The sequence below is a fragment of the Planococcus citri genome, chromosome 1, assembly GCF_950023065.1.
Source record: "Planococcus citri chromosome 1, ihPlaCitr1.1, whole genome shotgun sequence".
Taxonomy (NCBI): Eukaryota; Metazoa; Arthropoda; class Insecta; order Hemiptera; family Pseudococcidae; genus Planococcus; species Planococcus citri.
Window position 1 is genome coordinate 44,631,140 of NC_088677.1, and position 24,731 is coordinate 44,655,870.

A 24,731-nucleotide genomic window follows, 5' to 3' on the forward strand; every position below is an offset into this window, starting at 1 on the left:
ACGCGGTTAATTGTATCGTTTATTCAGCATAGCGAAAAGATCAAACCTGCAGTATAAAGGTTACCACGCTAATAATTCACCTTGATGGCGCATTTTTCACTACTGGAATACGCTCCAAGTTAATGTCAAGTTCAACCAGAAGTTGAAAAATAAGAAAGAAATGTACGAGCTTAACAATTTTTACCGCCTTGAACCTATGTGAATAAATCGTCCTACATAAAATTTAAATTAATAAACAGAAAAAAAATCATTGTTTAGTTCTGAATAGGGATATAAATAAAATCCATTCACGAATGATACATATGTGAGATATTCATCTTCAATATAGTTATTCTCAAACGACTGGGTATGTACAAAATATTGCTTCGCTGGTATTTCTTGAATATGCATTATGCAAATTTTCGTCTAATATTGACCTAAAAGTTGAAACAACCTATATAAACTGTAATGGCCATTTTTAATTACCTCGACGTATATTGATAACACTGAATTAATTTGATAACGATTACAATCAATTCCGCCATACCGTTGGAAAATTTCCGTAATTCGGTGAAAAAAAAAACTGTTAACGAGCGCATTATCGCGATATTAATTTCCGGATTATCGTGACATAACCGTGATCAACAATGCGTCAAAATATAACGCAACATCGATCATCCCGATTCAACAATAAACGCAGCGGGACTCTTCGTTAATCCATCAACTCTGCTAATCATCTTGGAAAATATATAACACGATTTCGTGATATATGACAATACACGTTATTACGAGTTATTAGAAAATATACGTCAAATTATCTTCATTTACAGGTGATCGTACGTAGACCTACCTCGTCAATAACGAGCTCGTGGAATAGCTTGCTTTTATCGTCGTCGCTCAATTAATATGGCGAATAAATCACATTCGGCTCCATCTAAAAGTCGTCTTGTAGGAATACGAAGGTATTTTTCCTCCATAACAACCACGAAAAAGGCAAGTCTTTAAAATTAAATTTCACTTAAATATTTGTGCTCCTTAAGGAAGCATGATAAAATTCAATCAGAAAGATGAATTTTGAACATGAAAACCACAATCGGGAGTAATTCCCCTCGCTCTACAAAAAATTAAAACAACTTTTATGCGAATTATTACAAAGTTAAAATCGAAAGTTGAATTCCAAATCTGACAGCATAATAAAATATGCAATTCAGTGAAAACCATACCTAGTAGGTATTTTCTCATCATTGGTATCTAACGGAATTTTTTTTTGAAAAAATCATTACTTTGTTGCTATTTTTTTCAATCCATATTTTCAGAAAGCTCTTCACTCGACCCCCCCCCCACTCACACACACAAAATTAACAAAGTCAAATTTTTCACGGGAAAATTTTCAAAAAAGTTGAAATTGGAAGACAATTTGTACAAAAAGTATTTTATCAATTTCATCAAAAATAAACTTTTTTTCAATGATTTGAAGATTTTTGTTGCGCGTTTAAATGTTAACATTTTTTCACTCCTGTTAGATACCCTGTCATCAGAACATGATTGTGAATTTAAAAAAAGTTTCTACTTATGTCAAACTTTTTGGCACATGCTTATGACAGAAAACTGCTGCTAATTCTGCTGGATTACTATGTGTAGTGTCTCCGTCCACTACGAAGCTATGACCATCATAATTGAATATCGTCGTCGTAGGTGTACAGGTTTTTCCAAAGATACAACAACATTGGTAGGTGAAAAAAAGACGAGTTCAATGATCAAATATGTATGCATGCCTTTTTGCCAAGGCAACGCGACAAAAAACACAGATAAAATTGCCATCAGATCTACCCTGCTGCCAGAATAGGCGCCGAAGAATGTCATGTATTCTTGGTTTACACGTCTTCTATGTGCTTTATTCTTCACCAATTTCTCTGCACCTCCCCCGCATGCCTGTTCGATGAACTTATTTCCTGCACACATGCTGCACTACCAGTGCACACCAATGACATAAACCAGTTGTTTGTTGCTACGCTAAAACAACCTTGCATGTTCAAAATAAACATATCGAATTCCACGGTACTCGTGTTCGTGCTATCAAACTGATAAATCTTCGGCACCTGAATCAAACAATAAAATTAAGCATTCTTTCGTTGGAATTTCGTTCGTCTGTATTCTTCGCCGCACCGGTCATCTCGCGGTGCTTACGAGTGTTTTATTTTTATTTGGTATACCGAGCGTCTGTTAACGACACCTGAAGTAGTTGTTCCACGAACGATTATAGCGCGTAGATTGCTAATTTACGAGATCGACTTTTTAGAGCAAACATTTCGTAAAAAATTACATCATTGTGGAATCACGATTAGTGACACGCAAATCGAAAAGCGAAGAATTACTGATAGAAATAAGGAGTTCACCCTAGATCTGATGCATTTTTTCAACAATCAAAATGCCCCAAAATTAAACTGATGAACATTTTTTTCAAAGAGAAGCGGGTCAAATACATAGAAGTAATGTTGAGCTATTCAGCAAGAAAAAAAAATGGCAAAAAGTAAAAATTGAAAAATTTTTGTGAAACACCCGAAGGCAATTTCAATGCTTTGCTCGCATTAGAAAAAGGTTCAACTTTATGACAGAACCTATAAACTACAAACGTAGCAATATTTCGTATTCCACTAATTTCGGTCCGCCTAATGCTTCTAATTGCTAAGTATCTATACGTTTATTATGATGTTTATTTATTTTCTTTCGCTGGAACTCACTTATGACATAATTATACCGTTAGAACGACTGACCAGTCGTATTTTCGATACGGAATAACTATTCATTACACTATATGAATAATTTTACGCAATCGCTTAGAGCTCAGACCAGCTTGGTGTTCGATCCATTAGTCGAAGTGAATGATGCATATGATTAATGACATCGTAGTACAACCTGTAAATTGATATAAATAATACCATTCACATAGAAAAATTAGCTATTTTTGAAGCAAAAAAAAAAAAGAGATATACCAGATGAAAAAATTATAGACGTAACAGGAGTTGATCTAGATGAGACGGATAATGCACGAATGAGTAGATAGATAAATGAGTGGGTTGTCATTTGATTTTTTTTTTTCAAGTTGTTGATGATGTGAAAATGTTTTGATATGAATTCTCTCTCTGCACAGTGATTTGGACTTTCGCAGCAGATTTCAAGGCCATTCTCGGAATGTAAGAAAAAAAGAAAAAAAATTAGGATCATTATTTTCACTCACGTAACACAATCTCCACACAAAGGTTCAAATTCAAATCAATCGGTTAGTAATAGCCCGAGATGGAGTAAATCTCCCGAAAATTGTATTTCCGAAAGAAGGTATCTACTACATACTAGCTTAGCTTCATCACTGACGGCAGTCTCATTCTCACATAAGTGAAGGTAATCAAAAATGTTCTCTACATCAGACAGAATTCCGCAGCTAAAGTATTTCGAATCATTAATCATTTTGAAAGTCATCTTAAAATTACATAAATCGAAAAAAATGTGTCTGATTTTACAAATGAAGAATCTGTATTCATTTAGAAGCAATAAAAGAGCAAATCATTTTTCCAAATTTTCGAGAATTTGCAAAAAACCCAAAAATATCAACCTTAGCACCTAAAATTTTTGAAACGTAGGTTTTTATAGAGCATGTTCTCTCTATTCAACCTGAAATGTTTCAGTTTACTCGTTTTTCTCATGTCAGATTGAAACCTTATGGAAACAACTCTGATAAAGAAATTAGTTACCAATGCAACTGAAATTCGCACAGAATAAGTATGCATATAAAAAAAAACTCTATCAAAAATTAAACCCACAAAGAATTTAACGATACGAAAATTCAGTCATTTATATTGATGATGTTGGTACAAGAGTTATGATGAAACACCGATTGAATGTCAAGAGTGCCGTTTGACTTTCACAGGCTCACAGCTGATACACGTCCGATAATAAATGACTTCTAGACGAAAAATCCCTAAATCAACGAACAGAACCGTTGAAACGTGTCAAAATAAAATGACCCTTGAAAATGCGAGCAAGTCGAAGAAGAAAAAAAACGCGAAAATGAAATCTTAGGAATTTGATTGATCGCATTTTTCGCCATCGGTATAGGCATTTCGATTGCAATTTCGACTCGTATATACGATTTCAAGCGGTATAAAAATTAATAATTACTCGTCATTTCAAATCTATCGAAAACAAAAATGAGTTTTTAATTGAAACAGCAACGCTTTTACCTAGTTTCAAAATCATTACAGAATTTGGCCAAGTTTGAAAAAGTTGTAAAAAAATCGAAACCGTGATTATCGAATAGACAACTCCCGGATCTAACGAATTCATTCATAACAACACTAAACAGAGAAAAACACAATCGATTCAATTCATTAATGAATCATAAAATAGTTGTAGCGACATTATTAAGCATAAACGTTACGCAATGAATTTCCGATGGTGCCGTATATTGTAGTGGAAGAGACTCGTTCGTTTAACGATAATGCATCGGCCATTGATTGGAATTTAATAAATGAGTCGAGTACGAGAGCGTCGATTCAAACGGTGCTTGGAATTCTGATTAAAGAGAAAATCAAATTAACTAATTGCTTATTGTCTTCCAAGATGCAAATAAAATCCAAATATCGGATATAGTACATATGTACGAGTATGGGTCGAAATTTCGAAAAATTTTGATTTTTTACGAGGTCGTTTCGTAAGCAAATGTTCAATCGGGCTTTCTCACGTCGTCGTCGTCACGATGCTTTCCATTACATTCATAATACGTAAAAAAAAAAGAGTAAGAGACGCTGCTTTGTTTCTTTATTGTTTATCGCCTATCGGTTCACAAATATTATTTTGTTCTGAGAATGAAGAACAGAAGAACACCTATAGCGAAGTGAAATTATCGTGGATATTTTGAACTTCCAAAGAGGATATCTTCGCCTATAGCTACTACATAGCTAGTACCATACCTACCTACGTACTTACTTATACTTGCTTACCACTTAATACGAATTTCAAAAAAACTATTTCTGCTCGACTTTTCAAACGATTTTTTTTTATTTGCGAGACGAGAATACTCGATAGAATTTACACGAATGGTTAAAAACTTCGGAAGATGATGGGATTTTAATTGGACCGCTGATCCAAACCAAAGACGAGTTATTGCCCCATAAGCTTATATGCAGTTTTGCGTGCGAATTAATGACAACACGCGGTTAAAACATCTTTCATCGATTATACAAATACATATTTTCACTACATAAACAGAGTGCAGAGGTAAATGTGTTTTTTTTTTTATCTTCACCGTGTAGGAGCTATGTTTCCTTACCGTATTAATCACGCTTTATTTAATGACTCCGTGTTTTAAATAAGTGCGTGATACAATTTTATATTATAAGATAATTATCATGTTAGGATAGAATCTGTCAAAAAAAAAAAGGTTATTATTCATGCGAAAATACGGACGATTTGCATTGAACTACAAGTTAATCGGTAAATGGTGTGCGATTCGTAAAAAAGAAAACACGAAGAAATGCAACCAGCAACTTAGGTTTAAAATCGTGTTAATCATTTCATTGCATGAGAAAAATCACATCTTAATTATCGATACAACACTGATTTTTCGAATCACGCGTGTTATATTACGTTTCATATGTACGAGTATAAAAAAAGAATGGAAACAAACACCACACAACAATTTTTTAAAATACTAGGTAATACATTTTGGATGATTTTTGAGTATCGATGAACTGAAAAATTCGATAAAATACCTTACTTTAAAGAATCAAGTAAGTTTTTTCCTTTTCCTTTTTTCTTATTTTTTAAAAGCAGTGCGAGCAAACCCAAATGAATCACGGTTTAGGCTTAATTTTTTCAATTCAGAGTGAAATTTTCAAACACTCCGTGAAACCTTTCCCAGACAAAAAGTTTCTCATCTTTGAAAAGTATTGATCTTCAATTTAAATTTCCAACTGGAAAAACAAGTCTGGAAATTAGTGAATGGAGGGTGGTTGTTCTTGCCTTTTCCATTCAATCCAGTATCAATCTATTAAATCAATCACGACTGCAGAGCATTCTTCAAAAAGAGGCGTACAATGTAGGTAGATAATCAATCAATTTGAATTAAAATACCACTAAATTCACGTTTTGAAATAAACTCTTATGACTCCAGAGATGAGAATAAAACTGTATTTCCCCGACAATTGGGTCAAATTACGTCCTATGGAGAGGCATTTTTCATGTCAACGCGACAAAAGTTATAATTTTTATTATAAACCGAGATTACATAATGGCTATCACGATGTCACATAAAAAAGAGTCGTTTTCGCGGTATTAAACCCAACGATGATTTCATGGATGCGAATGTTTGCTAATTCAACTGCCACTACGTCGGTTTGATGAAAAAATTTTCAAATTATTACTACATAATACAATGATACCGACGATGTTACGGATCATGGGTTAAAATATGGGCCAGTATTGTTATCAATATTATATTCACTTTTATCATCGCCTTATTAATATACATTAACGACAGTTTGGTGTTTGCATTGTGTAATACTTCACGATCGCGGATTTTAGCCAGATTATTTTGGCAGGTATAACTATAAGTAAGTATTGTTATTATATTCGTTATTATTATATTTGATGTAGGTACCTATTTTGTATTGATAGGTTTGATCTACGGGACTTTATGCAGTGATACCTTCGAACTTGATACAGAACCACCGAATGCAATATACGAGAATTACGAGATATGTCTGTCAGCCACATGTATTTAAGACTTACTACCTCATTCTATCGGTCCAATGTACTACTTTCAGTAGCATAAATTTGCAAGTATTTTTGAACAAGTACGCTAAAATCAATGGCTTTGGCTTACAGAGACTAAGAGAAAATTATTACCTACAACGAATCGCCTGCACTTCCTAGAAAATGCTGAGAAAAGGTTTCAAAACAACTGTGACCGGGTCTGACATAAGGGGTTACAAGTCGGATTTTTCATTTTCAATTTTTTCGCTATTTTGAAAGCTAGACATCATACGGAGTCGAATCAGACAAAACCCAGCTTCCTATCGCATATACATATATAAGTATTTCTATTTTTTTTTTCATTTTTTGAAATCGCAGGATTGAAAAAAAGTTTTCGAGAACAACGCATTCAAAGAAAAAAACACGAAAACTAACAATGAATTTTTTTTGTTGAAGAATATCAAATCTAGATGATAGCAAATCATTGGAAACACATAGAGATACAGAAAGCGACTTGTCGTATCTTTTTCGAATCCAAAGATGCTAACTTCAATATTGCACTTTTAATCCACTTGTCGGCCAAACTAGGTGTTGTGGCTTCTTCACAGGATAGTTTACATGTCAAACCACCACATTTCGCGAAAAAAAGATTTTTCACATTTTTGCTTTCTGGTACCTTGTGTCAGACCAGGTCACAACTTAACACCAGCAGAATGATTCAAAAATTGATTGAAAATAATTTCCATGCATGGCAGTGAGAATTTTTGCGCGATTACTTGAATTTTTTTCCATTTAGTTGACATCTAAATCTAAATAAAACTTCGCTTACAAAAAAGTAAAATTCTACTTACGAAAAAATGACTGTTTTACGTTAATTCCCTTACCTGAAACAGAACAAAAAAAACAACAAAAATTAATCATCCATATTTTTCAAGCAAGTAGGTGACTGTAGTACGTATTTACGCATAAAAACAGTAGGTAGCTAGGTACATAAATAGGTAAACTGGATAACAACTGGTATCTTTTGTACGCAATGAATTCCTATCACTACTCCAATGACCGGTATATTTTTAAAAAAATAAACAAAATTTTCTCTTCGAATTACACGGCACATCGGCGTTTGTTTTTGTTATGTATGCATTGTTCATCATGTTACAAAAATTACAATCCAGTAGCTAGTCTGGATAACCGTTCAAATTCTCATATTTATATTTTACTTTCATTTGTTAATGCTCGCCGGTAACTTTCATGACCATACGAGCACAACTACTAATTTACTCGATTTGGTAGAAAATTAACCAACTTTTTTCCATTATGGCTATTAAATGGTCATTATGTAAAAAGTAAAATGATATTTTGGCGATTCTAACCCAGAAATATTTTTTGAAAATCTATTCAAATTCACGACCTTCAAAGTCTACAATTGCAATTTTGAAAAAAAAGTGGGTAGGTACGTCTACGAACGTACCAAATAAAGACACAAGAAATATATTTTTTTCAGTAGGTAAATGGAAGAAATTTCACACAATTCTCAAATTTTAAATTGATTTCATTTCCTATGTATTATCGCTTTGCGAAATAATTTTTACAAAATCAAGGAGCACAAATAAATCGCTAATAAATCCTATGTTTCCACAGAACGATTCAAATTTCGAAACCAAGTACTTCCCACAAGAAATTTCTTATTCAACTACAAAATTTTCGTAAAAGAGAGGCAAAAAGCGGAATATAAAAATTATTCAAAAAGATGGATTAGGCAATCAACCAACAAGTTTACAACAGTTCAAAAAATGAAAAAACTTTCGACTCGTTTTTCACTCATGGAGAGGGAGGTGCGTGATCTTGAAAATTCATGCGCTCATCCCACATTTTTGCACATTTTCCAAAACTGTAGACATCCTAAAATATCGAATAAAATAATAAGTATTTCCAAAAATAATCTCAACACCTCGAGACGACGCTTCAATATCCGCGAAGAAAACTCGATCAAAAAGCTATATTTAACCTTGCACCCAGAGAAAAAAACAAGTTCGCCTAGAAGTCCACATTTCGCACAAACATAGCAACGTGCAAGCTTATTAATAATGTATTGTCGGCGTTATCACAACTTCGTGATACCGTTTAGAATTCGGAAAGGGAAAGCAATTATAACCACTACCTACCGCGCCATAACAGTGATTAACGCTCGACAGCAAGACCATAGAAATGGAGAGTGTTTCACAGGAGAAAAGCCCTAGGAAAAGAGCAAAGACCACCCGTTTTACGGTAGGGGAACGTATACCGCGTCGCGATCCGCTTCCAAGGCAAAAACGCCGGCACGCGACTGGGAAACTCCTTCGCAACTCGAATGCGTCTCCGAATACCAGTTGATAAAACGATTTCGGTGCGCGAACATACCGATTCAACATGACGAAAACTTAGTAAATTACGATCAGTTTTCTTCAATTTTTTTTTTTTCGTATTTAATTTCTTTCAAAGGCCGTTTTTGTTACAAGTGATATATAAATTTAATAAGTAGTGTGTGGTTCGTTGAAAATAATGGAAATTTTCGTGTTTTAATTGCAAAAAAGTCGAATCAAGAATGCAAATGCAATGCGCGAACTCTTAAGTTTACGTGTTTTTGAAATGAAAATTTTTTCTAGTTTAACTACAGTGAATGTAAACATGTGATTTTTGGTGAAAATGTAATGAGCATTTATTCCCATCATTTTACTCCTTGGAAAAGGAGTCCAACTTTGAGATAATATTTTTTATCGTGTAATACACACAAGGTACGCATCAATATTTTAAATAACTAATTACTCAGCCTCTGAACATAAACACTGCTAATATATAATTTTGTAAATAAAACAATTCATCAGTGTATAGTATTCATTTTGTGTACTACAATGTTCTGTAAATATGTATGACTGAATTTACTATCGTAATGTTGATTGGAGCCTGGATAAATATGTCATCTCATTGGGCCTGTTACTTTCATAGACAGAATACTCATAGTTATAAGTTCAGAACTTATAACTTGAAAAGGTTTACAAAAATAATACGAATGCAGAATGTAAATACAGTAATTCAAATATTTAATTGGAATGAATTTTAAAATCAAAGGATTTCAGATCACAAAAGACTAAAACTTGACGTGGGGAAAATTTCATCTCCTCCATCGATTCAACCCCACAACCTTTTCAATCATATGTACCTACTTACTTTCGTTCTGATAGCATTCAAAATATAACAATTTAATGAAAAATAATTTCTAGCGGCAGCAGATAATTCTTTTCTAATACTATTGGTTCATCCGCATTTTTCATCTCTACCCAAATTTTTTAAGATTACACGTCTTGAAAAAATCATTTTTATGTTTTTTAAAATTTTTAAATTGTTCTCAAAAATGGTCTTTACATGTATGATGTATGTATTTATTTTCACCATATAAATCCATGAAACATTTTTTTTTCGTTTCAACAATTATTTTTGAAATAATAATGTAAATTAAAGGTGGAAAAGGTGATGAAAAATCGACGCTGATGATTTTTTTGAGTAGGCAAATCATTGATAGGTACCAAGACTTTTCATGAAAAAAATATGAACATTTCAAAACTAGGTACTAACAGTTCTTTCCAATTTTATATTTTTCAAAAACTTTTTTTTGTGTGTTTTTAATTACAAGATTACTACACCCAAGAAAAAATATTTCAAAAAATTAAAAAATTCCCCTAACAATTAAAATAAAAATAAAAAAGGAGTACCAGTAAAAAAAAAATGCAGAAATTTTCAACATTTTCTGAATAGTCAGATTCTATGTGCGATTAAGGAGGGCTTAATATTAGGTAGATAATCGAACGTTATGGCGAACAAGTGAAATTTTTATCAAATTATTTTGAAGTTTAAACCAAACATGTAAAGTTTTACCGCTCAAGTTTCGAAAAAAAGTGCATCTACAACAATCATACCTAGAACTGACCCAAATGAAGGAGTTTGCAACAGAGCTTTTCATAACAACAGGCCTTTTCTTACATTCTTTGTGATTTTTCCCACACAAAATACAGTAATTTGGTGATTTTATTTAGGAAATAAAATTCAGATTTCTATATGCAAATTTGAGAAAAATGGTTATTTCTGCATCTAAAATTCAAAATGACATGTAGACAAAATTAAGCAGTAAACTCATCATCATTAATTCAGGATAACTAAAGTCACTTTGCCAGGACACGACAGTTGGCAAGGTCAAAGAGACGCGACTCAAAAATACATATAAAAATGTAGAACAACATGAACAGAGCAAGCTGCAGATTTTGTCTAAAAAGTAAAAAAAGAAGAACCGATGAAGTGTTGCAATTTTGCTTGAATTGGTCGGAAATTAAAACAAGTGTGACATTTCAAAATTATCTCAAACCAAGGTGGTTTAAATCCTTCTTAATAAATACCCACCATCAGCAAGTACAATCGAATGTAATTAATTTTCAAACAACAACTCATACTTTTAAATACGTCAAGACATATTTTTCAAAACAATTTATTTTCAAATTTGAAAACAATTATATACTCCTCCCTTCCCTGCTTTCTCAACACAGAATCATCAATAAGAATTCTGAACCAAAAATAAAATTATTTACATTTTTACTTCGTAACATCAATAATAAAGTAAAAAATTACAATTCATCTTATCAAGGATACACTCGAAAATTACTTCCTTTATTTACAATTCTAATTCAAAACAATTGTACTCGCGAAGAAAAGAAAATCTGCAACCTGGAGTGACATTGCAGCATTAAAAATAAATTTTCTATCAAAACAAGTCGACAAAATGTAAAAAAAAAAAAAAAAATGATGAACAAGTCTCGAACAACGTTCACAAACTCGTCACTTATTGTAAGGTAGTACCTAGGAAAAATTCCGTAAAAAACACTCTAGAAATCCATTCGATCGATTATAAATCGATCTAATAGTCATAAGGTTAATACGTTTCAAACAATTGCAACCGAACAGGTAGTTATGAATAACAAAAAGGCATTTTCATAAAGATGTTCGGTTATCATCACCACCGCGAACACCAAGATCATTATCTCCAACCGGTATAATAAATTACTTCCAATTCTGGAATAGTTCGCCTTCGAATGAAATAATGTAGTCTTTTAAATATGACCGTTCGTAATATACGTAAAAATATATGTATCTGTCTGGTTCGTTGTACCAGCTACGAGTTCGATTTACGAATAGCGGTGAATAAACACGACATTTGAATAAATAATCAAAACCATCTTCCATAATTACAACTACATCATTCTTCGCGAATCACTAATGAAGAAAAACATTAGATAGTAATTATATTCGATCAATGATGTGGAAAATTTTTAACAATGGAAAGTACTCGCGAATTTTAAATTAAATTTCAACCTAAAAAAAAATCAATCGATATTTCCTTCCTGAAAAAATTTTTTAAATTAAATTCCAGGACAAAACATTCTGAATTGGATAAAAACACAAAAATATGTTTTTTTTGAAGCAATACACCAAAATATATAACGAAAAACAATTCACGGAAGAAAGAACGGACATGTCAACAGTTCCGTCGTCGAAAAATGCACGCTGTAATCGTTCATTATTACGCGGAATTGTTTCCACCATCTCATAAAACATGTCAGTTCATGGTCATTAGCGTACAATTTTTTTTTTGAATATTTCTTCTCGTCAAAATTTAAATACATAGAAGTTAATTTCTGACCCATAAATCTTTGACCTTAGCTTTACCTCCATTGTTTATAAACCTACTTTTGGTGGCAAATTATACGTAAGAATTTGCATCAAAGTAACTTATCTGTAATGGCACGTGCTGTAATTCACTTTTTCCAAGACTCGAAAATTGATTCTTCAATTATATTACATGGTTTGTCGTTGTAAATTTTATCAACGTGTTAAACAAAGAAATTATAAACAGTTTGGAATTTGGTTCTTTGAAATTGTCCAATTGTGAATGAAAGGAGCCACCGTTTTACATTCAAAATGTTCAGAAATGTAAAATTTCAAGAATTAATATGGACATAATAATCTTTTTATTCGATGATATATCGCTAAAATCAAGGATCATAAATTATGAAACATCTACAATTCATTTTCAAAATTTCAACCTTTCTAAAAAAATCAATTTAGGCATGTAATTATTTTCTGGTATCGAAAATTGGCTCCGTGTAACTTTTGAGGATAAACAAGATAAATTCAAAGATAAAATCATTCATATGTAATATTAAAGAAGCTACACTTGTGAAAATGGTATAGCAAGTTATTAAATTTGATTTCTTCTTCATTTTCGAAGGTCACATTTGAATCCATATTGTATGTACTACCTAATTCATTTTTGAGCCATCGCCTCTTCAACTTCATACCAAGTAAATCTTTTAAACAAATCATTTCAATCGAAGTTTGAATAAAAACATCCCTCTTCCGGTGTAAGACATACGTATTAAGGATATTTCCAATGTGTTAAATAATTTGCATAACCAGTTCGCCGTAAATACGTAAAATGAGGATTTCATCCATCCTTATAACCTCTATCCGAACCAAAAATGAAGTAGGATCCTCCGATTTGCTCGAATTTTTTCATTTTCCTCGATGGTCTAGTTCAAAAATCATCTTTTCCATTCTAATTCTTCCAGAAATTGTGCAGGTGAGCCTCGAGTTTCGTCACTAGAAGTTTATCTTGGTTTACAGTTGTACCAGTTTCAATTTTTTTTTCGAAAATCTGCGATATACATATAAATAATTTGTTAAATTGAGTATTGAATTATAAATTTTTTCAATAGCAATTTTATTCACTCGAAGAAATAAAGAATTTCGCTTAAAAAATTGAGATTATCCATTTTAAAAACATTAAAAGAGACGATATTTTATTTTTGAATGTTCAACAACATCCGCCTGGCCAAGCTCGATTTCATTTAAGTATGTTTCCTGCATACGACAATACTAAGCCAGTATGTAGGCTATTTGGCAGAATTACGTATCTTTCAAAATCAGGTTTTTAAAATTTGCGACTTTTAGTGGGAAAAATTGGAGAATTTCATTTTTTTGAAATTTTGTGGACTCGGGATTCTGAACAAGACAATTTTGACATTGCTTTCAACTTTTCGGCCAATAATCGAGATTCTAACGAGATATCAATTTGTTCAACCTCAAACAATATGAATCCTCATCCTCAAGACCTTCCATGCTTCAGAAAGACATCATTGTACCTACGGATTCTGTTCGAATCATAGTTTTTCAAAAATATGTATCTACCTACAATATTCAATGAATCGGTACCCGTACAAGTGCATTTCTAAATTTCTCAAATCTTTTGAATGTAACTAGGTATCGGTATTTCTTTCTATACTCAACACACTTTCACAACCATTTTTACATCTTCAATGCGTATTAACCTAACGACAAAAACACAGAAAAAAATCAAACTTATTACCGCTCTCTGCACCTAATTGGAACTACGAGTTATTTTTCTTTGAAACTTGTCTTTTAGACATCAAAGTTCTGCAACTCGAACAAAACATAATTACTTGGCCAACAAGGTATACATATACATTTCAAGTCTATATACGATACATCTAGTCTACTAAAGACAGCAGCGAACCCATCATAACAGTATTTTCCAACATTAGAGCCATCAGTTCGCAGAAGCATTTCAATGCAAATTTCAACGTCAAATGTCATAGCTATAATACAAACTGTAACAGTATCTGTAGATCGTTAATACGTACACGTGCACGTACAACCGATTAAACGTACCTAGTTAATTTCAATAAAACTAACGACTGACTAATGGGTATTCCTGTATTCAATTTGCAAAAGAAAAATTCGAACATAGTTTAGTACGTACTGCGTACGTTGTGATGAGCATACGGTACATGACCAATTACTTCAATTCAAAATCCAATAATTATCCGGTAACAACGTAAGTAAATGATACCACACGAAAAATATCAAATTTAATCGTATACCTGCAGCATAGGTACAGGTAGAGATACACTAGTTTTCACCTTCGCCTTAAAGTTCAATTAATATACGAGTACGCTCTATACCTTTACCTACTACTTACGTATATCCAGCAATAATTGAACTCATTGCTAATAACCTATTAAACGTCGATGCATAATCGATGCTGCACAACGTGAAATCTCAATTTAAAAAAAAATAAGGACCTCTTAAAAACGATGTCGTAATTTATCGCCAACATGTCTCCGCAATCCACACTCTACACACTCCAAAATAAGAAAAAACCGAACGATCATTATCAAAGACAACAATTACATTGCAGATTAACGCAATCATATCGAGTCGATTTCCAAAACACACGTCCCATTAAAGAACTTTGATTAAGTCTTCCATCACCCACACTTGTAATAATTCTTTTCATCAACAGAGGAAGCTGTTATTCGAGGTCGAGAAAAAAAGGGAAATCAGTAGGAACGTTTCCTACACTGAATTTATGATTCTGAAAAATCATTTAAAAACTCGATCAATTTCTGGACAATTTCTGGCATACACGCGTGGATTATTTCACGGATTATTAACATCAAACGAGGAGGAAAAAAATCATATTAATAGTTCCACAAGACCGATATAAACGTGGGTGAAAACATGAATTAAATAAAATCCAACAATGAATGTATAAACCGCATATAGGTAGGTACATATCATATGTATGTACGACTATTTAATACACTACAAAATTGTATGTAAGTATGATGCAGTCAATTTCGAAATATCATCTATGTATCGTGATGTAATCGAATAGACGCAAGGGGAACGGTGGCGTTTGTAACATATTACACCTATTAATATACTACTTTCATTATCAACCGTATTAAGGCGACATTTAAATTGATCGGTACACCGGCAAATATGTATTACCACCGGTTAACATCGAATTCGCGTGAGAATGAATCGAATTTTTACGCCTAAACTGGGTACTACCATGTACAGTGCGTCTTCCTCACGATCAGTAAACTGATTCTGATTTTGATTTATTAAAACACTACAACCAGTACAACCTACACTACAGCTCCAATTGATCGTAAAATACGTAAGCAGAGGCACCAATTTCAATCTCTCGTGATACAAAAATACGTACACAACATTGAGGAAGAAAGAAATCCTCAAACCAGATATTTTAAAACCTCCGCCAGCGCAATTTGCATTTGATCTTTGAAATTATTGGAAATAAACACAAAATGAACCACGAACAATTTACGTCTCATAGAAGGACACATCTATGTACATCCGCATGATCACATTAGAAACCGAAATTCTCAACCCATAAAGTCATTATGATTACCCAATCTGGATGATAAGATTTGACATAACACCTATTAATTGCACCAGCACAGAATGTATAGTCACCTCTTTTTTGAAGAATACCCAAAATATTCTCACGTACGTCACGTCACTGAATAGTATTTTAAGTACTCGTAAGCACTTCGAAAATCGCGCGACCTACAAGGATTAAGAAGGATCATGGACGAGTAAAATGCTGATGAAAATTTCACCTAACCTATATTATAAGCGGCACATCTTCAATGACACGGCAATTTTAATCGTCAAAATGAAAACAACCCGAACTCGTGACAACTTCGTATTCAACCGTGATATTTTCACGTAGTCTAAAACAATTACCTACACTTTGGGCACGTATAGCGTAGGCGCGAAATTATTCAAAATTCACCTCGTACAACGACGACCCAGAAAACATAAGACAGCAGACTATTGAACTTGTAATTAAACGATGAAAATACCCAGCTCTATACATATAGGCATTATTTCATTCATCTGCTCGATATCTCGCTATAAGCCTCTGCGGTCTGTCTTTGCGTCTATGGTAAATGTCACGAAAACAACACCGCAGCCGGATGATTTGATAATGATTATACGCGTTCATCTGTCATAAATTTTCAACTGCATAACAATACTGTAAAAACGTCCTCACACGTTGGTCTTCGTCGTACTTGTAAAATCTTACATTCTCGTTACACGAAGCCGAAAAAAAACGAATTTATTACGTGTATTTATTTATTTTATTCTCTTTACGACTTAATGACATACTTTAGTCTACGAGACCAAACAATGTCTACGATTATGAATGCGATGTATTTTGAAGGTCTCGACCATAATCGAAACTATAACACAGCATAATGCCCACATAACCGAGGTGTTGAGAAATTGTCTTCAAGAGGTTTCTTTTTTCAGACCATTGAGATGGAGTAGGTTTTTCGTAATTTCAATTTTACAATTTTCGCAAACCACCGCATGTATTGCGCTGTTTTTCCAAAATTAAAACTCAATTGTTTTTAATAGCGAGTTCGTGGCGAAACAGGTTCAAATATATTCGATAAAATAACAGTTTCAACCCCCCTCCCGTCTTTTAAATATTTTAAATATTCAATGAAGTAGCCTGTTCATAAAACTCCAAAATTCTTCAAAACCGTCATCTTTTTTAGCATTTGAAAAATTGATGTTCATATGTTTTTCCCCGCAATTATTGGCATACTATTAAATGGGGAAGGGGTATTTCTTCTTTTAAAATGTGCAGAAAGAGTATGAAAAGTCCAAGGTCCAGGAGAATGTTTTTTCTATGGAATGAAAATTGTCTAATTTGGACATGTAATCGCTTTTCGCTCTGCACCCTTTCTCGTTGTGAACTTGATACCTCAAAACTTCTCTTCGTAGGAGGCTGACACCACATTGAACTTTGATATAGATTACACTTGATGACATTTTTTATGAGCTGTACCATTACTTTATTTCATTAAATTCGTAAACGTCAAAATAATTCATATAGAACATTCATTAAATAAGAGATTACACCATTTCTTATAATATGTATGTACCTACTCTACTTGGAAGTATTTAAAAAATCAACAACTAGGTATAAACAACTCCTTAATAGACACTAGACAGAGATTAACACGTGTATACGTTTTTTTCAAATCCTGCATACGCACATCGCCATCTTAAGCTAAACCGCGATATTTATGACGATGATACACCTTTTCGCAGCATGAGCTCCCAAAAAATCTCATCACTTCTTACATCATCTCATTAATCTTTTAAATCGATCGATATACCTACTTCTAAGAAAGCAACTTGATTCTTACTTGAAGAAACAAAACAAAACAAAACAAAAAAAAAATACCAAAACAAAGTAAAACAACACAGTCTCGTTAATACAATCGACAACAACAACGTCCAGATAGAAATCAACAAACCGAAACACGCGTAATCGTAATAACCCAAATTATAACGATTAAGATAAAAGGGGGAAAAAATCAGCAACTGTGGAACACTTATACGAAATGAATTCGTTTATCAAAATCTTTCATACAGGAAGTTCCTTCGATGAGGAAATATCATAATTCGAATCATATTCATAGGATATATAATATAAATATAAAAAATATGCAAAAAAGAGTATACTTTCACTGGAAAATTAACTAGATTAGCGTGCACAAGCCGGCGCGGAGCGATCGAGGAACGAAAAAAATGGCATAATTCACCAAGATAGCCATACGCCGATATATTGACCATCGCGTAGTCATCCTATGTTGCTGTAGCTGAAGAATTATACTCAAGTTTCCTGCCCTCTTCTCTGTAAGAATTGTATAATATATCACACCTTGTTACCTATATTTATCCATTAGGAACGATATTTACGATACGAGTCAGCGCTCGTGATCACAAAAACGGATACAATTTGAAAAATGGATCGGGCATTTTAAAAATACATATTTTCGAATAATCAAATATCACGCTGTGAAAATTTTTTCCATACATCTAAAAAAAACTTCGGAGGAATTTAAGTATTACTAACAGACGGACAAAAAAATTCGATAAAATAATGAGACATTGTTACTTTCGAGTATGAATGAATACATATACACTTACGTCCTACGTTAACGTTTATAATATAACCATCAATTCAAATTCTATTACGTGAATAACCATTAATTAATATCGTAATCTTAGCATTCCTTTTTTTTTAGTAAGTAAGTATTACCCGTGTCACGAATTCCACTCAACTCGATAAAACACCCTTTTATTGTATGTACCCATAACGTTGGTATTGTCATGTCATAAGTTCGTTGTACTTGTGCAATTTTTTCGGTCCGCCTTCAAAGAAATTTGTCAAATTTCATGTTCAAAAGAGAAAATTTTACAAAATTCTAGTTAAAATGAACCCCAATCCCTATCTTCCACTTCATTTATCTAATTTACCAACTTTTAGAAGTAGTTTTCCACAAAATGAGAACAGTGCACACATTTTTTTTCTTTATAAGGGAAAAATAAGTTCGAAAAAAAAGTTGCAAGAATCTTAAAGCGGGCCGAAAGGAGGTTTCATTATCCCCAGAAATTTTGAACGTATGGCGTATGTATGTACTTCCTCTATTTTCAAACATTTTGTCGCCAAGTCATACATTTTTTTCATCATTCACAACTGGAAATTGTGTAGAATTGAAAATTAATAATTATATGACCTCAAGAGAGCTATGAAAGGGAGATTATGGCTACTCAAAGTAGGTACGATGTGATTTCTGTAAAATTTTATCAAGAGAACCTTGGTTCTACCCAAATTGAACCACTCGTGACCCAAATGCGTTATCGTTAAAGTTCGTTCGAACACAATCCCAAGTCCCTAAACTTCATTTAGAATTCAAATTAGGCCTCTAATAACTGGAAATCGCGATAATTATTCGAATCGTGTTCCATATCTTCATTATATTTTACACGTTTTCTTCGAGTTCGCAAATTTTCGTCAAAAATTACGTAACATAATCGTAATTTCCTTCCTCTATACTAGCATAGGCGGTAAAAAACCAAATGTACATACAAATAACGACCAAATAACACCACTCTGCGTACGTATTGTTGTGGAACGAATAGGTGTATAACTTTTTTCAAACCACTTCCACACGTAGACTAGGTTCAATCATAGGTATAAAAACCGCAAAAACGTTATAAATCGCAATAAAAAAAATGCAACCTTAGCAATTTTCATTCAAACCCCGAAGCTAATGTCAACCTGCTTTACCCGCATAATACATCTTAATGCAACTTTACATTCCTTGGGTAAAATTTATCGCACGCGCGTCGAAAAATAGAGCGAAATGTATACCGTATAGAATCGTTCTGATTTCAAAAGCTAACATTCACGTCAAATCGCATTTTAAATGATTTTTCTCCTTTTTTTATTTTGTAAAAAAAAAATCTTCAGATAAGTACGTAGACGTACTAAGGTATTACTTATATGCGCGTGTTTCCAACGGGAAAAAAATCAGGAAAAAACCGCATACACGACTTTCTCTATCTGCCGGCTGAAAATATCACACGAATCGTATCAAATAACTGACCACACTGAAAGCGTGCCTAAGGAATACCGCAACTGATGAAATTTTTTTATTACCCTTATTTCGAGCAGTCATTAATTCTCAATCATACACTCGAATCGTAATAATTTCGTGAGCGAGGGTCGATTGTTCGCTGCAATTAGGTATACACGTGTGTTACATGCACAACAACTTTGTTGTATATCAGTAGCGCAATGGCGACTTGCGAGTAACTTAATGGCGCGATAATTCCAACAATATATCATCGCCGGTAACCATCATTTTCATACCTACACATACTAATAGACCAAGCAATGTCCAAAAAATACTAACTATACCTACTTAATCCATCCGTCACAATAATCGTGTTCTACTGTTAAGAAATTCATTTCCTATACAAGATAGATGCACTTTCAATGGACCTAATGTGCCGATGAAAAAAGAAAAAAAAACGCGTACTCTACACCGCTCGAGCCAATCAACCTATTGAAATTTTTACTTTTCATATTACCGCTCAAATAATACGTACATAAAAGAGTCGAATTAATAACTTTCTTTAAATTTCAACAATATAAGCGCTAAAGAGTTGAAATGAAAAGGAAGAGGAAAAGCAAAACGTGAATAATATACAAATAAAGGGCAACTTTCCAACCGATTCCTCGGGGGTATCATGTTAGGGTGTGGAAATTCACCGTCATTCGTATGATTTTTTAAGCCATTCGAGCGGATAATTTGCAGCTCATTTCAAGTCGTGATTAACCTGTCATCGTATCGGGTAACCGGAGGTCGTAAGTTTTGCCAGAATGTAGCTTCCTTACTCGTCAAAACCTCATTTACACTGCGCCAGATAGCACGATATCTTACACTTGTCAGCTTCTTCAAACACGTGCAAGCCGTTATAACGTGAAAAAATTTATCACTTCGAGTCGCGCAACTAGGTGTACATATCGTGGAGTCTTTCTCTTATATCAATTTAAAAATTTTTCTACTTTTTTCTCCATTCTAAGCACTTTATAACAAGAAGAATCTCGCGCGCAACAAAATCTAGGGCTTTTTGTGCTGGAATTCCGCGCGTATTTTTTACACCATTATGGACTTCAAACTACTCTGCAAACAACACATGTCGTACGAATATAATTTGAAAGTTGAGAGTACTAAGTTTTTTCTTCGCTTTATCTACTTCAGAGTTCTTCCTCGTTTAACGCTTCCAAGACTGTGTACATTTGTACAAACGCGCATCAGATTCGTATCGGATTTAATCGTCTCTTTTCCATTATTGAAGAATGCTATCATTCGGTCCGTTGATGCTGACTCGAGTGAACAATTATTTTTTCTTTTGTTTTGTTCAGACACTGTATAATATCAGATAAATTATCCGTGTAGCATGATGAGGTACTAAACGTATACACACGCTCCGAGATTATTTTAAGATGATCAGCAAAGAAAATCTCTTCAGCTACGTTTTACTTAATCGAGACGAAGACGCGCGTTTAATGACAGTGACTAGTTTCGAAAAGTTTGTCAAAACCGAAGGAGTGTGAGTGATGCAGGGGAATCAGCACCCACATATACTTCTGCAGTGATAGTGATAAAGTTGAGTTTTGAGCACAGAAATGTAGGGTTTGGATAGGAAAATTTACGAACAAAATAGCCGATAATCAGTTAAGAATTGTTGGCCATTGAACAACTTTTCAACCCTCTTCCAATCATATTTTAGCCCAATTTCTTCTTGATAAGGAACGTGACAACTGACAATACACGTAGAAAGTAACCTAATCATGGTGACAATTCTTACAGCAAAATATGAAAATCTTGACGTATTTAAGGTATCAGCAGTGATTTTTCAATTCACAAGATTGAATTTGGTGGAATTTAGTGCTGAAAACGAATGGAAAAAAATCATAAAGGGAAATGGTAAAAAGAACTCGATGGAAGAACACACACATACTCGTATGTACAAATATTACATAAATGTAGGTTCATGGGCGGTTAGGGGTGAAAAATTCTTGATTGACAAGGGAACCTTCGCAAACCCGTCAGTTCCGATTAAGCTGGAATTGGGCTCGTTAAAACAGCATATGGTCACCTACATCTCAGAAACAAACTTTTAGATGTCGAAGCCGATTTTTCAATTTTCGGCGAGTTTTTGAAAATAAAAGAAATAACTCATCAATAGGCACAAGGTACAGGTAGCCCACATCTGTTACCAGATGAACCGGAAATCAGGAAAAACTCGAATTTCCAACACGACACTAGTCTCTTCAGAAAACCTCCAGCAAAATAAATCGATTCGGAAGGGGGAGGGGGGATCTACTACAGAGCAAAAAGATAATTTTGAGTAACTATCTGCGAAAATGAGCGATTTTGGATTTTTTTTTCAATATTAAATTTTTAAATTTGTAAGAAATACACTGTTTACCTCGTCACCTCGGATTTGCAGTTCACCTGTCTCAGCTGATTCCAAATTTCAAACCCAGGATCGCATTATAAATGCCGAAGTAGAGTTCATTACTAGAAAAATTAAAAAATTACGTAAATATCGTACTGAAAGAAAGCCAGCTTTTTCGCTAGAAGCCCCAGTTCAACTCGAAGATGGTCGCAATCAACTCAGATGAGGTCGACTTGTGTACACAAACCGAATTTCAGATTTACATTTCAAGATTTTCTCTTTTTACAGAAAATAAATACAGGGGTAGGCGTAAGTCAGTATTCGCATTCGAAAACTGATGAGTTTTCTTTAACACCCTGTTGTGTGTAATTAGTAGGTAGAGGGTCATGTAAGTAGTGCGTTGTGTTCGTAGAAGTCCCACCAACATCTTGGTAGTAATAGTTTCGTTCTTTACTATGTCACTACAGAAAAAAAATTACTTTTTGTTTTAAAAAATTTTTATTTGTGCAAATCGGAATACTAACTTACGCCTACCCCTGTATAATGAATAAATACTTCCGCCAGTTTCAAAAATGCATCAGATATCAATGCATCAAAGTAAATTTTTTCATTTTTTTTGAAAAAAAATGAAAAATTTCAAATTTTGAAAAAAGGGAGAATAAACGGAAGATTTCTGCGTTTGATTGGAAAATATAAGAAATCGGAAGCCTCTGGTAATTTTGGAAAAACCTTCGACCAAAATAGGATAATCAGGACTATGAGAGACTTGAATTGGTACGAATTTGAAAAAAAAAAGTATCATAGTAAAATACCAATAAAGACCGTTCAATAAATGATCAAGGTAGGTACCAAAATATTTCAGGAAGATTCAAACCAGTAAAATGCGGTTAAAATTGTTTTAAAGATCTTTCTAAAACTCATACAAAACAAAACTTCAAAATTTACGTGTCATAACATCACTACCAGGTACCACTACCAACCCTTCTGCTTTTTCCCTCGCCATAACTATCTTCACGTAGGTATGAATGTAGTTAGTGCAATCCCTGCAGATTCCATCGCTATAAGGCGAATTCTACGTACGAAACACTTTTGCTTACTAAATCTCAAACAACGATACCCGAATGAAGTAATTTTTTCCACATGGCATGCAGTTTAACACGCTATCCTAATCACTGATCCAGGTTAACGTATCAATTTCAATCCATCGATGTAACCTTCTTACAACACATAACGTCGCTAATTAAAAAGCGCACGTACGTGTAAGTATAAACTAAAAATATCGCTCGCACTTTCTACATAGCACATCGCATATGTATACGTATACTTATGGATTCACTACCAATTAGAGACACGTGCTTACATTCCCCAAATATACCTACCTGTACGTCTACGTACATATGTATAAGAATATCATATAACGTTGAATTTCCCTCTTGTAGGAGTATATTTTTTTCTACACACATCATAATTCTGTAATGATTACAATCAGAGCGAAACGTGAACTACAAACAACGGAATAACTGAATGTTAAATGAATTTTGTAAATTTACGTAAAACTTATTCGGTTATTATGTTATATGTATAGGTATTTTATATATGCACATAGAGTATGTATAAGTGTATCAAAATGGAAATGAAAATATTTTACAGCTGAGTATTCGCTGCTAAATATTCGTGACTTAAATTTTCAAATCTTTCATCTATTGCGTAATTAATAGTATTATTGTCAAACTTGCTACATATTTACGTATTTATCGCAAGCGTCGCCGCGCCGTATCGTTATCATTCGTTCAAATTTATTGCTAACGAGGAATACACGTATAAGGCATTAATACTTAGACTTACTACAAGATGTGGAAGAGGAGAAGCAGTGGAGAAAGAGAATATACATGCATATATGATTGTATGTACTTGCCAGAATGCACAGATACGTATCGAAATATTTCGCCAATACAACACAAAACTCGTTTAGCTTTGGACAGAAAAATTGCAGAGATCGTGGATCAATGATCCATAAGAAACATACGTTGGAAATTCGGCAGATGGAAAATTTTGTAGATACTGTAATGGACTATTAAGGAGCCAAACGAGGAAACCACCTTAGAATTTCAACTTTGGGTATCCAAAAAATACTCCTTCCCTTCCCTTCTTCCTCCAAAAAACAAAAACAAAAAAACATTTTTAAATTGATGAATTAAATTTTCTATCTTTATATGTAGGTAATATGCGTTTATTTGAAATGAATCGCTTCT

General features: G+C 33.4%; 2 protein-coding genes across 2 annotated transcripts in view; one reads left to right on the plus strand and one right to left on the minus strand.

The window, feature by feature from the left end:
* The window catches only part of Naa15-16 (N-alpha-acetyltransferase 15/16), an 82,631-nt gene that overhangs the window by 33,036 nt on the left and 24,864 nt on the right, over positions 1–24,731 (minus strand). The gene's annotated exons all lie outside the window — the stretch shown is intronic.
* The window catches only part of LOC135832191 (uncharacterized), a 28,302-nt gene continuing 12,525 nt past the window's right edge, over positions 8,955–24,731 (plus strand). The window contains exon 1 of the mRNA XM_065345288.1: positions 8,955–9,500. The gene's annotated coding sequence lies outside the window, so the exon portion shown is untranslated. The remainder of the gene's footprint in view (positions 9,501–24,731) is intronic.